The sequence below is a fragment of the Pseudophryne corroboree genome, chromosome 5 (assembly GCF_028390025.1).
Source record: "Pseudophryne corroboree isolate aPseCor3 chromosome 5, aPseCor3.hap2, whole genome shotgun sequence".
NCBI classification, from domain to species: Eukaryota; Metazoa; Chordata; class Amphibia; order Anura; family Myobatrachidae; genus Pseudophryne; species Pseudophryne corroboree.
In genome coordinates this window covers 406,733,916-406,740,901 of record NC_086448.1, presented here as the reverse complement: position 1 = coordinate 406,740,901, position 6,986 = coordinate 406,733,916, and the positions used below count along the sequence as shown (strand labels likewise).

The 6,986-nt window shown below is 37.0% G+C and overlaps 1 pseudogene; it reads right to left on the bottom strand.

Moving 5' to 3' along the window:
* Positions 1-2,209: 2,209 nt before the first annotated feature.
* On the bottom strand, positions 2,210-2,328 carry LOC134930565 (5S ribosomal RNA; annotated as a pseudogene).
* Between the last annotated feature and the right edge of the window lie 4,658 nt (positions 2,329-6,986).

Genomic DNA, 6,986 nt, shown 5'->3' with positions numbered 1-6,986 from the left:
AGTGTTAGAACTAGAGGACATAAACTGAAACTGGAGGGAGGCAGGTTCAGGGGAAATTTAAGGAAAAATTATTTCACAGAAAGGGTAGTGGATAAGTGGAATAGCCTCCCATCAGAGGTGGTAGAGGCTAAGACTGTAGAAAAATTTAAACATGCTTGGGATAGGCATATGAATATCCTTAGAAAGAATTAAGGTTCAAAAAGGGTTGAGATTACCGAAAGGATAAAAAAAATGGGCAGACTAGATGGGCCAAGTGGTTCTTATCTGCCGTCAAATTCTATGTTTCCAAGTTCCATCTTAATGAAGAAATACTTGTTCCTGATTTTCATGGAACGGACTTCTCTGCGTGAGATGCATCACTAGAAGTAGTTTGTGCTATAAGGATCTATGTGGATCGTACTAGTACCATGAGGACAGACTCTCTATCCTCTATGGATTTCATAAGAGAGGATGGCCTGCTAATTAGCAAACTCTGGCAAGATGGTTTCGGATGGCAATCTCAGAAGCGTACTCCCAAGCTGATCTCCCTATTCCAGATAATGTCTCTGCCCAATCTCTAGGGGGAAGGGACCAACCTTTGGCGCTACTGGATATTGCTCAGCAATGATAAATTACTAAAAAATTTAATAAATTAATGAATCACAGTTTTTGTGCAAAAAAATTAATTGACCTGTTATGAGATCATAAGTAATAGTTGATAACAAGAGAATACAGTATAATTTTATGTCCTCTTTCTGTGTAAATTATGGTATGTGGATATTGTAAATGTGTCACTGTATTACATAGTATATACAAAGTATGTATGAGTAGAATAAATAGGTCAATAAAAGAATGGAAATAGATCTTTCTATAATTTAAATGAACTTATTTAATAGGCTGATAGTTTGTTAAAAAATGACAGTATTTTTATACACCTTAATACCTGAGCGCGCTCTCCGTAGTAAATTATAAATAAAGTCTAAACATACAGTACAATTAAAACAATTATCACAATATATATATATATATATATGTATATATAAAATTGAATGAGACCACCGGTCTCCAATTACGTATGAAGTGGTGACTCGTCAGGCAAGTGCTCTGGCTGGACGTTCTGTGTCCGCAAATGTCCGTTTTAACAGAGTTCCCGGTATTTTGTTATTCGTTGGGTAACTTCTAATATCAGTGCAGAGTACTCGCAGTGCTTCAGCGTTCAGGTAAAAGTTTGCAAGGGCGCTTACGTGTCTTCACCCTGTCCGGGGCTGGGGGATCCGTTATTTTTGCTTGTGTCCTTTGGTGCTGCTGGTGTTTCTTCCTCGTAACCGCGGTGTGTTACAGGCGCCTGTAACTCCGATCCTCGTGGTGCTCTCTCGCCGGCGTCTTCCAGGAGGTCAGGATCTCCGGGTCTCGGATGAAAAGGGGGGCGTGGGCCAACGCGTTTCACTCGGCCAATAGTGCCGTGCTTCGTCAGGGACAATGTGGTGACGTGTGCCTCGGGCTCCCTTATGTAGTATTGAGTTTGATGTGATTGGTCCATATTGGTTCCCTTTCTTGAATAAAGCACATCTCTAAACATCTACTTATTAGAGTTCTATCATTAATTTAATTTAATTAGTGTTGATGTTAACCTTTTCGTATACAGTGCATTGATGTTGATCTTTTCCTATACAGTGCATTGTTGAAGAAAAACAAACATTGGTATTAAGTATCTTAATTGTATCAAAACAGGCTTTTGATATGTTCTGTTTTGCTGAAACAGTATCTAGTATGTCCTTGTGTAGTGTTGCTAATAGTGTTTTAATCTTCACAAAGGTGTTTATAATCGATGTGTGCTTGCTATTTAAACGGCTAGAAAAAATGTGAAGAAAAGATAAATACATAAATAAATAAAATATTTGTAATGATTCTTTATTTGTTATTCTCGCTGTCAAAATACGGTTTCTAGTGGGATGCTTAATGAAGGAGTACGGTGATGTTTCTCCCTCCTATAATAAAATAAAATGTTTAATTGTTTCTAGATACCAAAATGAAATATGGGAATTGGTATGCAGCTTGATTTTCTACTTCTGGAGGATTTCCACGTTGTATACAAATTGTACATAATTCTTTTTCCTTCTTTATTTTATTCTGGATGCTCTTCCTTTTTTTCCCTTGGATGATTGGTCCTCATTCCACTTATATCTGAAACCGGTTGCTCCATGTTCCCATCAGGGTATTGCTGCATGTTTTATTACTGCACCTAGGGTTCACAAATGGACCCCCATTTTATTACTTGCTAGGCCCATCCCTCTTAACTTCCATGTTCGGGATGGGATCGGGTGGTCTATGGATGGTATGGCAGTATTAATTTACATGTTTACAGCCCCGGTGGTGTGGGCAAGTCCTGCTGGGTACTTGTGGTGTTGGTCAGTCTCCCAGGAAGCTGCTGAGTTCAAAGTCGATATTAAGCCCCTTTGGTGCTAGGGTTTGCATCTTATATATCCACTTTGTTTCTTCTTTGGACATGATTCTAATGTGATCTCCACCCCGCCAGGGTATTTGAACTTTCTTAATTGCTATAAATTTCAGGAGACTTCCATCATGCTTGTGATTCCTTTTAAAATGGTCTGAAACGCTATGTGTATTTATTTCTTTTTCAATGTTTCTGAGATGTTCATTTATCCTTGTTTTGAGGCTTCTTGCAGTTCGTCCTATGTATTGTAGATTGCATGGGCAGGTTAAAAGATAAATTACTCCTGTTGTGTCACAGGTCATCTTCTCTTTTATCTTGAAAGTTTCTTTGGTTTCATTGGAAATGAAGTTATTAACTGGTTTGGTGCTTCTATGCTTGCATGTTCTGCATGCTTTACATCTTGTGCAGTGATAGAATCCCGGTATGGTGTCGTTTATCCAAGTTTTTTCTTTTCCCTTTTTGTTTTCGGGTAAAAAGCTGGAAACTAATTCTTGTTTTATGTTTGGTGCCTTCCTGTAAATGATCCTTGGTCGATCTTGTATGTACTCTTTGATTTCCTCATCACGTCTAAGTAGAGGCCAGTTTTTGTTGATTATTTTCTCAAAGTTTCTGTGCTGACTGTTGTAATTGGTGATAAAGGTCACTTCTTTTAGTTCTTCTTGGCTTTTCTCTTTGTATTTTAAAAGGTCTTCTCTTTTTGTTTCCTTTGCTGTCTCTATGGCTTTATGAATGGTGTCTTTTTCGTAGTTTCTGTCAAGGAATTTCTCTTCTAGTGTCAATGTTTGTTCCTCAAAGGTGGTGTTTTTTGAACAGTTCCTCTTGAATCTTTTGAATTGTCCTCCAGGTATTCCTCTCAGCCAATTTCTATGATGGTTGCTGGTATGTAATTGTTACAGTCTACGGACTTAATATAGGTTTTTGTCTGTATCGTTCCATTTTCAATGTAAATTGTTAGGTCCAAAAAATTAATTGTTTCATAACTGTGTGTCTCTGTGAATTCCAAATTTAGATTGTTGGAGTTGATGTGATTTGTGAATTCCATGAGTTTGTTGAGTGGTCCTGTCCAGATGACTATGATATCGTCGATAAAACGTTTCCAAAGTGCTATGTGTTTTGATGAACCATTGTTCTTCCAAATGAAGTCTTCCTCCCACTGCGCCATAAACAGGTTTGCGTAACTCGGCGCGAATTTCGTGCCCATAGCGGTCCCGCGAACCTGCCTATAGTGGGTCTTGTTGTACCAAAATGTATTGTGGCCGAGGATAATTGGAGACCGGTCTCATTCAATTTTATATATATATATATATATATATATATATATATTGTGATAATTGTTTTAATTGTACTGTATGTTTAGACTTTATTTATAATTTACTACGGAGAGCGCGCTCAGGTATTAACGTGTATAAAAATACTGTCATTTTTTAACAAACTATCAGCCTATTAAATAAGTTCATTTAAATTATAGAAAGATATATTTCCATTCTTTTATTGACCTATTTATTCTACTCATACATACTTTGTATATACTATGTAATACAGTGACACATTTACAATATCCACATACCATAATTTACACAGAAAGAGGAAATAGAATTACACTGTATTCTCTTGTTATCAACTATTACTTATGATCTCATAACAGGTCAATTAATTTTTTTGCACAAAAACTGCGATTCATTAATTTATTAATTTTTTTTAGTAATTTATCATTGCTGAGCAATATCCAGTAGCGCCAAAGGTTGGTCCCTTCCCCCTAGAGATTGCAAAAAACAAGGAAACAACCGAAAAGAGTTTCCTACTCTAACCTGGGCTGCACGGATATCTGAACATACAAGTAACCTTTATAGGGAGCGCAGAGCACACCCCCAGCTACACAGAAATAAAACTCTTTTCAGTGCACTGCAGCAAACCTACAAATGGATACAAACAGGGAAGACAGACTAGAAAGACTAGAAAACATTTTCTGTAGCGAACCAGACACAGAAGAATCAGACATATATGTAGAAGAGGAAAACTTCTGTTCATACTATCTCAAATTGGAGAAACTTTTAAGTCTGGAAATAAAACAATGGTGGGATAGTAACACACTGAAGAAATACATTGAACACCACATCGTACCCAGAGGTCTGAGACTTTTTAAATACCCCACCTTTATTCCACATGATCAAAACCTACAAGAAAAATGGAACAATGCTTTAGACCAATGTTCCTTCAAATTGATGGAACTCATCATTGAGGATAGGGAAAAAGCTATGGAAAAAATTAAAAAAGAAATCATACACATAAGAACAAAGTTGGAACCTCTAGAGAACATGGAGGATTACAAAACCCTAGAAAATACCACAAGAAGCAAATTACACAAACTAGAAAATGAAGTCATATCAACCAAGAAAAGGAAATTTGGAAGAGATAAAAACGACTATCAAAACAAGCAGAGAGATTGGGCAAAACATAAGAACACACAACAGCAGCATAACAGAGAGGATGACGGAAACAAACAATCAAGAAATCATCAAAATTACCAATACCCATATAGAAGATACAATGTACAAAATAGAAATTTCAGAACACACTACCATCAAGAACAACAAAGAGGACCCCAAAGAAACCAGGGGTATTACGGAAACATGTCAGACAATTACAGATCACCACTAATCAAACAAATACCTAGAAACACAGCAGAAGGTAGAATCTATCAACCATACAATAGAGCACAGTTTAGCTATACAGACAAACCACAGTATGACAAAATAATAGAAAATTATAGAAAAGGAATGGCTGAAGAAATGAGACAAGAAGAACAGAAAACCAAAGAACTAATGGAGAAACTCTCACGAAAGGAAAGAAATGATCCAGAAGAAAATTTGGAGATTTTTTTAGAGGTAATACAGGAGGAAGAATTTCTGCCAGACCCAAAAATGAAATCAGATCAGACAAAAACAAACCTGACAAAAAGGAAATGTCTAGACACAGAATCGTCAGAAGAGGAACAAGAGGAGGAAAAAGGAAAACAGAAACAAAGAAAAACAAACACAGAAAAATCTACGAAGAAGAAGAAGAAAAATCCCTAGGTATCTACAACATAAGCAAAATACAAGCTCACCCAAGCACAGAGAAGCCTTCTAAGGAAGGGCCTAAAATTCGCACCATCGAACAAACTGAATAAATTCCAATCATTCATAGCTTTACATCGCTTCATGAGAAAATTAACCCTAAAGAAATTCTTTAATAGAAACAAAAAAGATCAAGGTGAGCCAAGTATAGGCGAGAAAAACATAGACGGGTACAAACACCCTAACTTGAAAGAAAAATCTAAATTCTACCCAAAACACATCAAAGGACCCTTTCTCGAAGCATTCGAGAAGTCTGTGGAACGGGATCTCGAAAATCTCAGCATCAATCCATCCAGAAACAAACAAATCCTCAACCTCACCAGCGAAGAAAGAAAAGGACTTAGAGAATTGAAAGAAAACAAACAGATAGTAGTAAAACCCACAGACAAGGGAGGAGGAATTGTGATTTTAGACAAAGAGAAATATCACCAGGAAGCAATGAGACTCCTGGCTGATAAAGAAACATATGAAGAACTCGCGAGCAACCCAATCGAATTATTCAAGAAAGAATATGAAACATTGATAAAGAAAGGAAGCACAAAAGGAATCTTAAACAAAAAAGAGGAAGTATTCCTTCAACAACCAAACCCAAGAATTCCGTTTTTTTATTTTTTACCCAAAATTCATAAGGACATCACAAACCCACCAGGAAGTCCTATAGTGTCAGGAATCGGATCACTAACAACCCATTTATCAGAATACATAGATAACATACTACAAACAATAGTAACTACGCAAAAAAGCTATCTCAGAGACACTACGCAAATACTGAAACTACTGGATGAAATACAATGGAATGACGACTACATCCTAGTGACCTACGATGTTAAAGCATTGTATACATGTATAGACCACCAAAATGGATGTAAGGCCATCACACAAGTCTTAGAAAGCCATTCAGATTTACCGGAAGACCAGATAAATTTCGTGGTAGAAGGCATAAATTTTATCCTCGGCCACAATACATTTTGGTGCAACAAGACCCACTATAGGCAGGTTCGCGGGACTGCTATGGGCACAAAATTCACGCCGAGTTACGCGAACCTGTTTATGGCGCAGTGGGAGGAAGACTTCATTTGGAAGAACAACGGTTCATCAGAACACATAGCACTTTGGAACCGTTATATCGACGATATCATAGTCATCTGGACAGGACCACTCAACAAACTCATGGAATTCACAAATCACATCAACTCCAACAATCTAAATTTGGAATTCACAGAGACACACAGTTATGAAACAATACATTTTTTGGACCTAACAATTGACATTGAAATTGGAACGATACAGACAAAAACCTATATTAAGTCCGTAGACTGTAACAATTACATACCAGCAACCATCATAGAAATTGGCTGAGAGGAATACCTGGAGGACAATTCAAAAGATTCAAGAGGAACTGTTCAAAAAACACCACCTTTGAGGAACAAACACTG